The following is a 12100-nucleotide window of genomic DNA, read 5'->3' on the forward strand; positions in this document are numbered from 1 at the left end:
CGTTAGACCTCACAAGGTTGCCCTCCCTCTCTCGGGACGCCTTTCAAAACATGTATTATAACTCTTCCCACCAATTTCAAATAGTGCGGCTTAAAAGATGAAGGAGAGCTAAACAAACCAGAAAGAAAAGAAAGAAAAAATCTGGTAAAACTACAAATACAGGATCATGAAGTTGGCAGGTGGAGAGGGTAAAAGAGGGTAGAAACTATGTCTCCCGCTATTAGCTAGCAGGTAGCGTGGCCGAGCGGTCTAAGGCGCTGGATTAAGGCTCCAGTCTCTTCGGGGGCGTGGGTTCGAATCCCACCGCTGCCATGTGGTTTTTTTTTTTTTAGGGAAACCATCCGTGTATTCCGATTACTGTACTGGTGCTACCACGTTAACACAGCCTCTTCACCTTTCTCTAGCACCCAATCTCGTATCTCCAGTTGGTAAAGAATATAGCTGTGCGCTATTTTGGAACGTCTCGTATTTCTGAGTGTTTCATAACGTGAAGTACTTCATAAAGACAGCAAAATCCTCTCAAGATCATAAAGATGCTTTTGAATCCATGGTTTCCCAAAGGAGGGAAAGTGCTAGGACATTAATATAACTCATGTGTAGCCTTCGCTTTGCCTTTAAGTGGACAAGCGTATTTTGAGCTCTTTGCCTTTAAGTAGACGAGCATAATCTGCACTGTTCTAGTTATGGAGGAGTACAGAAAGATGAATAAAGTAATGCCTGCCCACAAGGGAAACTCACAGTCTACAATGGAAAAATAAATCCTACAATTACAAAAAAAAAAGACGGTCTGGAAACATTGTAAAACATCATCGAGTAGAAAACAAATGAGGCATAAGGAAGGTCGTGCAGTGATTTGGGAAGGATGGTGAAGGGACCGTGGGCTGGGCTGTTAGAATGCAAGGGGTGGCAATTCTCACATTACTAACTGTGTGACTTGGGCAAGCTGCTTACCTTTTGTGTGCCTCTATTTCCTCATTTGTACAATGGAGATAATATATACCTCTATTATGAAAATTAGTGAATACGTGTAAGGTGCTTAGCGTATAGTCTGCAGAGACAAGAAAGATCAATTTAGGTATCCATTTGTAACATAATTCCATTGCCATGGCTATTATCCCTGGGAAGATTCCAATCTGACTCTACAGAAACTGGAAATAAATTGCCATTTAATTGTGGCCTCTGGAGACCAGCAGGTGTGCCCAGAAGTGTGGTAATATTCGTCCATCCATTCATCTATTCATTATTAATTGCCAACTACATATAGTACACATTGCTAAGTGCTGAGGGTACAAAATCGAGCACAACAAAAGATCTGCCTTCCTGGAGCTTATATCCCAGTAGGGGAAACAGAAAAAAAGAAGGAAAGAACTGCATATAATAATATTAAGTAGTGATAAATGCTGTGAACTGCCATAAATTAGTGTAGGGTATAATGGCAATTGGAGGCTATTTTGGAAAGAGTGGTCAAGGAAGTTGTCTCTAAAGAGGTAACATTTGAGCACAGAAGGAGTGAGAGAGAGAGAGGGATACAAATATTTGAGGAAGTGAGATGTTCTAGGCAAAGGAAACAGTACATGAAAAGTCCGGAATAAGAAACAAGGCACATGGATTTGAGGAACAGTGGGAGGGCCAGTATAGCTAGAAGAAAGTGAGTGAGAAGGAGGAGGAGGGGGTAAGCAGTTGCAATCAGAGGGACAGACACCACCAGAACACACAAGGGCTCGATCACAGATTCTGTTCTAAATGTGAGAAGTTATTGGCTGCTTTTAAGTGGAGGAGAGCATTGTTTGGCTTACATTGTAATAGGATAACTCTGGCTGTTCTCTAGAATAGGGAGTAGAGAAAAAGTAGGAAGATGCGTTAGAAGGCTATCATGGGATTTGTAAGAGATGAAAGAGAGTTTAGACTAGGGTGATAATGAGTGTGTTGGGAAACAGACGAAGATAGAACAGTGGATTGGATGTGATGTTGGAGAAACTGGATAAATGATGGATCTGTTTCCTGAGATATGGGTGGTGGTTAGACAGCAATTGGAAGAGGAGTGGCAGGAAATCAAGGGTATCATTTGAGACAAGTTAATTCTGAGATGCCTATAACTCGTTCACATGCTGGAGCAAGCAGGTGACTATATCTACAAACCTAGGTCAAGGCTTATGAATAGGAATCATCAGTATACGATGCTATGTTAAGCCTCATGACTTGATAAGTATAGAGAGATAAACAAACAAATGGGCAAGGGGAGAGCAAAATAACACTCAAATATTGAGAGGTCAGGAAAGGAGCCATCAAAAGAGACTGAAAAGTAGCCTCCTGAGATGAGAAATGAAGTAGGACGAAGACTGAAAAGTGACTTTTAGATCTGGAAACATCAAAGTCATTGGTAACCTTGACAAAAGCCATTTCAAGTGGTGTGGTGGAGAAAAAAGGCCTGATCATAATTAGTTGAAGACAGAGCATGAGGGGAGGAAGTTGAGATACACAATGCATAACTTTTAAGAAGTTTTTTTTATCTATGCAGAAGAAAGAATTGGGAAGAGAGGTTAAGAAGGAATTTTTTTTAAGGATTGGTGATACTGCAGCTGTTTGGTGTTTGTATGCTAATGGAAATGATTGGCACACTGGGGAAATAGCTGCTGTGTGTGTTGTTAGGGGCTTGGGGGTGGAGGTGCGGAAGTAATGTTGATTTCAGAAACCAAGTCTTTACCCAAAGGAGAGGAAATGGGAAATTCATCTGATGTGAAACTGAAGGAGCTGCCCTTAAATATGAGAAGTGAAAGATGGGCCTTGAAACAAGACAGAAGACAGAGATGATGAGTGTCGATGTGGGTAAGTTAGTCCATCTGTTGCCAGGAAGGGATATAGTTCACTTCTAACGGAATCGTTTTATTCTGTAATAGTTATTCACACAATAAAGAAAGTTGCTAAGGATCCACAAAACATTATTTTTAAAGTTAACGTTTCAAAATTTGCCTCTGGACATACACTTTCCCTCATCACTCTATTGCTCCACTGGAATTAACAGAATTCATTGCCTACCTTACAGTACAAAACAAACAAACACCAGAAAGGGTGGGGAAAAAGGAAAGAAAGGAAAAGGAGAAGAAAAGGCAATATTATGTAATAACATATAAACCCCTTTTTAAAAGATAACACATCATACAGTTACACACGGTGACAATGTTAGTACGTGTCCGCTCCCAATTCATTCCCAGGAAAGAAAGCAGCTCCTTGTGTTTATCAAGGGCTAAAATTTCCGAGCAACTTTGCATAGACTTTGACTTGACAGGATTGCTAGAGGTAGGCAGGGAGAGGACGATGTGTTATAGTTTGTCAGAGAGAATAAAAAGGATCACCTGGGGGTTTCTCTGCTGTGCTTCTTCACATCTCTGGGGAGTTAACGGCTGCAATTTTTCAAAGAATAGTATATAGGGACAGCAAAGTACAATCGCAAAGTTTTCAACAAGGAATACCTTGTTAAGTTGAAAAGGGGGGCTCGTCCGGGATTTGAACCCGGGACCTCTCGCACCCTAAGCGAGAATCATACCCCTAGACCAACGAGCCGTGCTGAAAAGGTGCTTACGTTTTGCTCTAAGGCTCATTCAGATCATCAGGCATTTTTCTGATGATCTAGGTTCTTGGGTGCCTTCTATCGGCAAGAATGCGTACTTATTTGCACAGCAGAGGTAAACCACACGCCCCAAGAGTCACTGAGACTGGCAGCTTCTGTAGCAGGCGTGAACCCGCCTAGCCTAAATGACTGCCGAAGCGACGCCGAAGACATGCAGATGTGCCAAGCGACAGCCACACTGCTGCCGCGTTGTCCGACCCCGATTACCTTCTGATGTGGAAATCCCTGTGGGTAGAAGGGAAAAAGGAACACAGGCCCCAGCGAGAATTGAACTCGCGACCCCTGGTTTACAAGACCAGTGCTCTAACCCCTGAGCTATGGAGCCCTCCCCGGGTGCCGTTTCTCTACCTTTCATCTTATAGATTGTTATTATGCTTCTAGCATTCCAGCTACTGAATAGGATGTTAGCTTGAGTAAAATTCCAGGATATTCTCCTACAAAATGAAAACATTTTCGTGCTCTGTAAATCCCTCGAAAAGATTCTGCTTTGAGCAGAGCAACTACCAGGCTGTCTTCCCGTTCCTCACCCTGATACTCTCTTGAGACGTTGCCTACTGTGCCTCTGTGGTGCATGGAAATGGTGTTCATGTAAGAATTTCAGATCTTTGGGTACAAGGGCGACCCCCCACACACACACCTCCCGAAATATGAGGCGTCTATGGAGGGCGTCTGATGGACAAGGAAATTGTAGTGCACGCCTTCCGCTTAATATGGTGGTAAAATCCAGGGACGGAGGTAAGAGATTTTCCACGGCTTTTTCCTTTCTCAATCCAGATCCCTAGACCTCTAAACTTGCCTTTCTGGAGTTAATCCCTCACTCTTCCAAGGTCCAGAGGTAGAAGCAAACAGGGAAAAGGGGTGTTGAGGAAGAAGAGTTTAATCCTTCCCTGAAGACATACACAGATTTACACATAGTTGGTATGAAAATAATACGACTTTTTAGAAAAGATTGTTTTCAATTTTTAGAAACCTTGTTTATATAAGCTGGTGAACAGAAACTAAACAATTATTTAACTAAGAAAGATCTCGTACCCATTTCTTACGGCAAATAAGCCGTAGGTGAGAACATTGGAAACTAAGCACTGACTCATGAAACCCCAAGAAGTGACGCGACTCTACTTAGTAAGATTTAGACCCTCTGACCGCAGCTCTGCTCTTATACTCACAATTTTTTAGTGCTTTCATGTCCAAGATCACAAAATTTGTAAGAAATCTGTAAGGTTATTATGATTCATTGTCTCCTTTATTTTTCATTATTTAAACGTAAAACATGATGCTGTTGACCTTACACATTTTCAAGGAAGAAAAGTGCTCTATTTAGATAGGCAAAGTAAGGCATTTGTGGCAGATTTTCTTGGATTAGGGATGAGTCAGGAAGAGGCCTTACGATGTTGTCCTAAGGTGAGATGAATACATATCTTTTGTAGACTGACAAGGGCTGTTGCTTCTACTGCTCCCGGGTGTTTAACCCTCAGTCTCCTGCTCCCAAGAGAACTACAAGGCTTTGTTTTAACTGATTGAATTAAAAATTGAGTCTCTATGCTCTATTTGCCTACACAAGACACTTCACTGGAGAAAACCTCTAACGTTCTCTTTGGGCCTAAACACACACCTCATAGCTTAAGGAAATGGCAGGTTGCCTACATTTTTTTTTTTTTTTAACGTCAGGGGAACACAAGTAGGCCTACCTTTTTTCTAGAGCAGAAAAGTCAAATTAAAATAAACTTTTGGTCATAGTTAATGTGTGATTGTTGGCATGTATAGACATAGAATATGTAGTGCAGTGGTTAGAAAAAACCTAAATCGGTTATCTAACTTTGCCAGGTCTCAATGTCCCAGTTTTGGAAATAGGTGTTTATTATTATCATCATTGTTAGTATTATCTTCATTATTATTATTTTCAGAGAGACTGGCCATAGGCAAAATTACTAAGCAGTGCAAACTGTCTCTCAAACGGCCTTCTTCCTCTGTGCTGTTTCTCCTGCTCTCTTTGCTTGTCTTTCTCTGATGGTATTCATGATGGCTCCTCACCTTCTCTTAGAATCTGTCCTCTCATTCTCACCCTGTCACAATTTGGCAAGCTCACTTCTATTCCCTACATGAATTGATTTCTTCTCTTCTATCCACAGACTGTTATACATTTAAGAATAATTTAAATTTGGGAGGCTGAGGCGGGTGGATCACGAGGTCAGGAGATTGAGACCATCCTGGCTAACACGGTGAAAACTCATCTGTACTAAAAATACAAAAAATTAGCGCATAGTGGCACGCGCCTGTAGTCCCAGCTACTCGGGAGGTTGAGGCGGGAGAATTGCTTGAACCCAGGAGGCGGAGGTTGCAGTGAGTCGAGATCGCACCACTGCACTCCAGCCTGGGCGACAGAGCCAGACTCAGTCTAAAAATAAAAAATAAAATAATAATAATAATAATAATTTAAAATATTCAAAGTATTCCAAGGAGAGAAGCCAGGGCAACAACCATGGATCTGATGTTTCCAGTTTCTCCTAGACAGAGGCTGGCTTTGCAGAGAGGGTTCTCACTCCTCTATCAGTACAAATAAACCTTTGACCAATTGACCCTATCCACATTCAGCCCACCTCCTACCATCAAAGGTTGTCCCAGGACCTTATGTTACATTCTCATTCTTCCAGCCCCTTACTCCACAATTCACTCAAGTTGGCCTGTCTGACTCTAGGAAACTCCAAGAACTCCTTCTACTAGTTTATTAGACTTAGCATCAGCAAACCTGGTTGTGCTCCAGTGTGTTCTGGCCCATCCTGAGCACTTCCTCTGCTGAGCAACTTGACCCCTAGTTGTAATCTTAGCAATATTTTTAATTGCTTTTTTTGTTGTTTGTCTGTATTTCTTCCATTTCCTCTCAACTTTTCATTTGGAAAAACTTTAATCCTAATGTGGAAATAAATGAACACCCGTTAATGAGAACAAGCAAAGGCTATTCAGAACTTTCTATAGCAAAGGAATTAGCAGCCTTCACTTGTGATTTTTTAAAAATATAATTTCCATATTATTTTTCTCTAGAGAGACTTTTTCTTTAGTCCTTAAGGACTCACCTTCTTATATGGGCTTTGGTAGGGGTCATGTGGCAGCACCCATAGGTCTGAATCAGGGTGGGGGTGTTCGGTCCTTGCAAGCTTCACAAGATTAGTTCCTGTCTACCTTGCTGTGAATGACACAACTCCCATAGTAACAGAATTTCACGAACAACTTGGGAAGCCCGTAGGCGTCAAAGATACTAGCTTCAGAAATGTCCCTGACAGGTGCAGTCTCTACTACGTTTTGAATGATGAACTTCTTAATAGTCTTGCCTTTGGGTAGGCATAGGGCATAGTTCATGTAGCAAATGGGCTGCACGTGGCTGTGGCCCTTTTTGGCATGACCATTGTTATTTCTTTTCTTTGCCATCTTGGAAGTGGGGACCCAAAAAAGCATCACTTGTGATTTGGCAGAGACTCAAAGGCAAGCTGAGGAGTGGGAAAACTTTATAGTGGACAAAGGGAAGCCTTCAAGTGTGCCCTGACTGGAGACTGTGGCATGGGGACACGGTGGGCAGGCTAACTAGAAGCGGGGCGTCCTATGTGATTGGTTAGGGATGCATATTTGGCTTTCTCTGGTTGATGCTAACTTGGAAACAGAAACAAATAATAGGAAAGGTGTTAATTATTCATAAATTCCTAGCTATTGGGTCTGGTTTTTACAGAGGTTATTGTTTGGCTTCCTGGGCTGGTTGCTTAGAGATAGTGGTCTGACTTCCTAAAAGTCTGGCTTAAAGACAATGGACTGGCCAGGCGCTGTGGTTCACACCTGTAATCCCAGCACTCTGGGAAGCCGAGGCAGGTGGATCACCTGAGGGTTGGGAGTTCGAGACCAGCGTGACCAAAATGGAGAAACCCCGTCTCTACTAAAAATACAAAATTGGCCTGGCGTGGTGGTGCATGCCTGTAATCCCAGCTACTCGGGAGGCTGAGGCAAGAGAATCGCTTCAACCCTGGAGGCAGAGATAGCCAGTGACAGGCGGTGAGCCAAGATAGCACCATTGCACTCCAGCCTGGGCAACAAGAGTGAAAATCTGTCTCAAAAAAAAAATAAATAAATAAAAGAGAGAGAGATAATGGGATGGCTTCCTGTGCTGGTCACTGTGGGTTGACTTCCTGCACTGGCTGTTGTAGGTTACTACTGGTCAGAGGTCTATTTTTATATATATTCTGGCCACTGTCTGTTTGTATAGTGATACCCTAGGGAAAAGTTTAAAAAACGGTATGATAAAAACTGTATACCCTTTAACTAGAACACCCATTATTAGGAACATTTGCATCCTTCTTACCTCCCCTTCCCCCTGTTTATATGTACTATCCAAGAGCAGAATATTAGTACCATATCACACCCAGGAAAATTTATAATTCCTTATATGCTAATAGATATACAGTCCATATTCAGATTTCCCCACTTGCCCACTCCCTATTAAAATAATTTAAATTCTAACAATATTTCTCACTGCATTTAGTTGTCACGTCTCTTTGGTCTCCTTTAATCTAGAAAATTCCCCTCCTCTTAGACTTTCTTTTCTCATGGCAGTTGTCTTATAGGAAATCTCACGTTCTGAATGTGATTATTTCCTCATATAAAATTTGGTTTAATATTTACTTATTTCCTCATGATTAGATTCAGCTTAAATATTTTTGTCAAGAACTCTACTACTAATTTTCCAGGATAGATTGTCTAGGGTCTAGGTAGGACTGAATTTCTAGTAAACCAAGCAAAATGAAGTCTAATGAGTGATACTTATTTACATGACAGTGCACTATTTCAAGGAGCTTCTGTTCAGAAAAGGAAACTATTATGTCATCCTTTGGGGGAGACTTCGTAATTTTCAGCTTCATTGGCTATAGAATATTTTTAAAGGTCAGGAATTTATATCCCAGAAAAGTAGGCACAATTACCAGGACTCAACCAATTATTCACTGTAACAACATCCATGAACACCTATGGACAGGCATACTGGTTTCCAAGATACATAGATTGTTTATCTCAGATATCAAGGAACGTGACTTTGCAAAGCTTTAGCCACACACACACACACACACATACACACATACACACACGTACTTGCCTCGATTTGTACTTTCTCAAAGTTTTCTTCAGATTTCTACAGACATCTTACCTTCTGGAAACTGAGGCTACACTCACTCTGGTGATTATCAGTTACCACTTGTATTGCCGTCTAACTGTAGCATGTGTGTCTCTGTGTGTTCATTCTTCTGGGTTCGTATTGTATACATTGTAAAAGGTGGAGAAGATATTTTCTTTTATTCAAATTCAAGTTCCCAACGAGCAAGGATAATAATCTTGTTTGTCTTCTGCTCCTCCCCAAACCTGATCAAATGATAAGCACAGATTTATTTGGTGGATGTGAAGTGGGCAAGATTCTATTTCCAAGTCCCAAAAGGCTTCCTGGCAGATGCACCCCACTAGCTTGCCTCAAATGTTTAAACCCATTATAAACACTCCTGTGTGTTCACGTGGAAGCTGACCATGTTTTGAGCACTTGGTACACTATGGAATTAAAGTCAGGGACTAGGAAAAGCAGTAGAGGGAAATCAAAGAAGAAATTAAATTGTACATCAGACACGATAGTTTTAAGCCCAAAGCACCAAGACTGTTAAAATATTTGTGGGGACTGAGTAGGTGAAGGAGGACAATGATACCAGAAGGATGAACAGAAACAAAGAATAAAAAATGCCTCATATCCTTCCCCTTTCTATTCCTGTTGATCTTACCATAGTTCAAAGATTGCATTTCTTTTCACCTGAAGGTTGCAGAGGTGATTGATTTCACTGGATTACTCCATGAAATCCCTCTTGTCCCATGTCTCCAAAGAAGTTCAGTGAAAAGTGTAAAGACAAACACAAACTAGAAATAAGGGGCTTAAATCTCCCTGCTCAATACAAGGAAATTTCCCCTCCCTCTTCTTACTTTAGAAAACTTTTTTTTTTTTTTGAGACAGAGTCTTGCTCTGTTGCCCAGGCTGGAGTGCAGTGGTGCGATCTCAGCTCACTGCAACCTCCGCCTCCTGGGTTCAAGTTATTCCCCTGCCTCAGCCTCCCGAGTAGCTGGGATTACAGGTGTGTGCCACCATGCCCTGCTAATTTTTTTTGTATTTTTAGTAGAGACGGGTTTCACCATGTTGGTCAGGCTGGTCTCGAACTCCTGACCTCATGATTCACCCTCCTCAGCCTCCCAAAGCGCCGGGATTACAGGCGTGAGCCACCGCACCCGGCCTAGAAAACTTCTAAGTACATCACAGTACTTTGCTTTACTGTGATGGTCAATGTGATAACCATATGAAACCATATTAGAGCTAAGTAAGTGGGGTTCAATAAATGCTGAAAGCATTGACTATCTGATGGAGTCATCAAAAATATTATTTAATTTAAATATAGTATTTAATTTTGAGCAAGATTTTACAGCACATAGAGGGGTCCTCAGGCCAATAGGTGGACGGCTTTTTTTTTTTTTTTTTTTTTTTTTTTGAGACGGAGTTTTGCTCTTATTGCCCAGGCTGGAGTGCAATGGCACGATCTCAACTCTCCACAACCTCCACCTCCCGGGTTCAAGCAATGCTCCCGCCTCAGCCTCCCAAGTAGCTGAGATTACAGGCGCACACCACCACGCCCGGCTAATTTTTGCATTTTTAGTAGAGACGGGGTTTCACCATGTTGGTTAGGCTGGTCTCGAACTCCTGACCTCGTGCTCTGCCCGCCTTGGCCTCCCAACGTGCTGGGATTACAGGCATGAGCCACCATGCCCGGCCGGGGGCATGGCTCTCTATTGGAGCTAGGAACAGAGCTTTACATTGCAATGTAGTGCGTGTCTTCTGCTGCAGACTGATCCAGAAAGATTCTGGTGGGAACTTTCAGATGCTCTAAATGAGCATAGAACATTTGATACAGAAGTTGGTACATAGAGTATTTCTCAAGATTTAATGCATACTCTAACTTTTGGGGAGTTTGTTCAGATTCTGATTCAGTAGGCCTGAGACTCTTCATTTCTAATCTGCTACCAGAAGATGCTGATGCTGCTGGCCCCCAATCACACTTTGCATATTAAGGCCTTAAAGTAAATCTCTTGCTCATCTATAAATTTTCATCATCTGGACTATTAACAAGGTATGGATAGCAAGAAATTCAAGGTTAAACTCTCCGACAATATTACAGAATGCTAGAGCCTAGAATATCAGCATTCTGTGCTGAAGACTGAAGGAATAGACATGTGCCAGCCAGACACATGCAATGTGTCTGCATGTATTTGTATCAGGCATCTTTCCAAAAGGGTGGTTATCCATTTGCTTTAGATACTGGGCAATCAAGTATGCAGCAAATTTGGCATTCTACTAAGAAAACCAAGACACCTGGCTTATGGGTCTCAGGGCACTTACTGTTTGTACTGTGCAATCCAACATGTGATCCACTTCTTGAAAGGAACAGGCCAAGTTTCCTCCCTCCCTACTGAAGGATCCTGTGAGCACAAGGCAGGAAATAGGTACTCCAGCAACACTGAATAGGAAATTGAATAGGAGAAGCTATGCGCACTTGTTAGCAAAGGAACTTCAGCCAGGAACAGGAGAGTGTGGTACTTTCTTGATAAGAAAGTGCTCTGACACCTGTCAGTTTGAGGAATTTGAACCTGCAGCATTCCAGGATCAAAGAGGGCTCTGCTGTGATGGCTAAGTTCTTTCCTGTTGACTGCTTCCTTTTATTGCCTGATCTGGCACTAAAACAGATCAAAATGGGCTCAGGTCACTTCCATCACATGAGAATCTTCATATTAAAAAAAAAAAAAAGTCAACACATAGAGAAACTATGGGTTGTTTAAATGAGTATTATGAGTTTTTTTGTTTGTTTTTGTGTTTTTTTGAGATGGAATCTCTGTTGCCCAGGCTGGAGTGCAGTGGTGCGATCTCGGCTCACTGCAACCTCCACCTCCTGGGTTCAAGCAATTCTCCTGCCTCAGCCTCCTGAGTAGCTGGGATTACAGGCACATGCCACCATGCCCGGCTAATTTTTGTATTTTTAGTAGAGATGGGGTTTTGCCATGTTGTCCAGGCTGGTCTCGAACTCCTGACCTCAAGTAATCTGCCTGCCTTGGTCTCCCAAAATGCTGGGATTACAAGTGTGAGCCACCACACCCGGCCAAATGAGTATTGTCTTCATTCGTTCTGTGTTGCTATAATAGAATACCTGAGGCTGAGTAATTTAGAAAGAAAGAGATTTATTTAGCTCACAGTTCTGCAGCCTGGGAAGTAGGAGAAGCATGTTACCAGCATCAGCCAGGCTTCTGGTGAGGGCCACTACACTAGGTCAAAACAAGGCAGAGAAGGTCAAAGGGGAAGCAGACACATACAAAGAGAAAAAAAGAAAAAAAAAGTGGGGGCATCTTGGCTGCATAACAACCCAC

The 12100-nt window shown here is 42.1% G+C and overlaps 3 non-coding genes across 3 annotated transcripts; 1 reads left to right on the forward strand and 2 right to left on the reverse strand.

Annotated features, from left to right (window-relative positions):
• The first annotated feature begins 230 nt into the window (after positions 1 to 230).
• On the forward strand, positions 231 to 312 carry TRNAL-AAG (transfer RNA leucine (anticodon AAG)). Its single transcript has one exon. It is a non-coding gene; the product is annotated as a tRNA-Leu (tRNA).
• A 3177-nt stretch (positions 313 to 3489) lies between these two features.
• On the reverse strand, positions 3490 to 3561 carry TRNAP-AGG (transfer RNA proline (anticodon AGG)). The gene has a single exon. It is a non-coding gene; the product is annotated as a tRNA-Pro (tRNA).
• Positions 3562 to 3880: 319 nt separating this feature from the next.
• On the reverse strand, positions 3881 to 3953 carry TRNAT-UGU (transfer RNA threonine (anticodon UGU)). Its single transcript has one exon. It is a non-coding gene; the product is annotated as a tRNA-Thr (tRNA).
• Positions 3954 to 12100: the final 8147 nt, after the last annotated feature.

This window comes from Pongo pygmaeus, chromosome 15 (assembly GCF_028885625.2).
Source record: "Pongo pygmaeus isolate AG05252 chromosome 15, NHGRI_mPonPyg2-v2.0_pri, whole genome shotgun sequence".
Classification (NCBI taxonomy): Eukaryota; Metazoa; Chordata; class Mammalia; order Primates; family Hominidae; genus Pongo; species Pongo pygmaeus.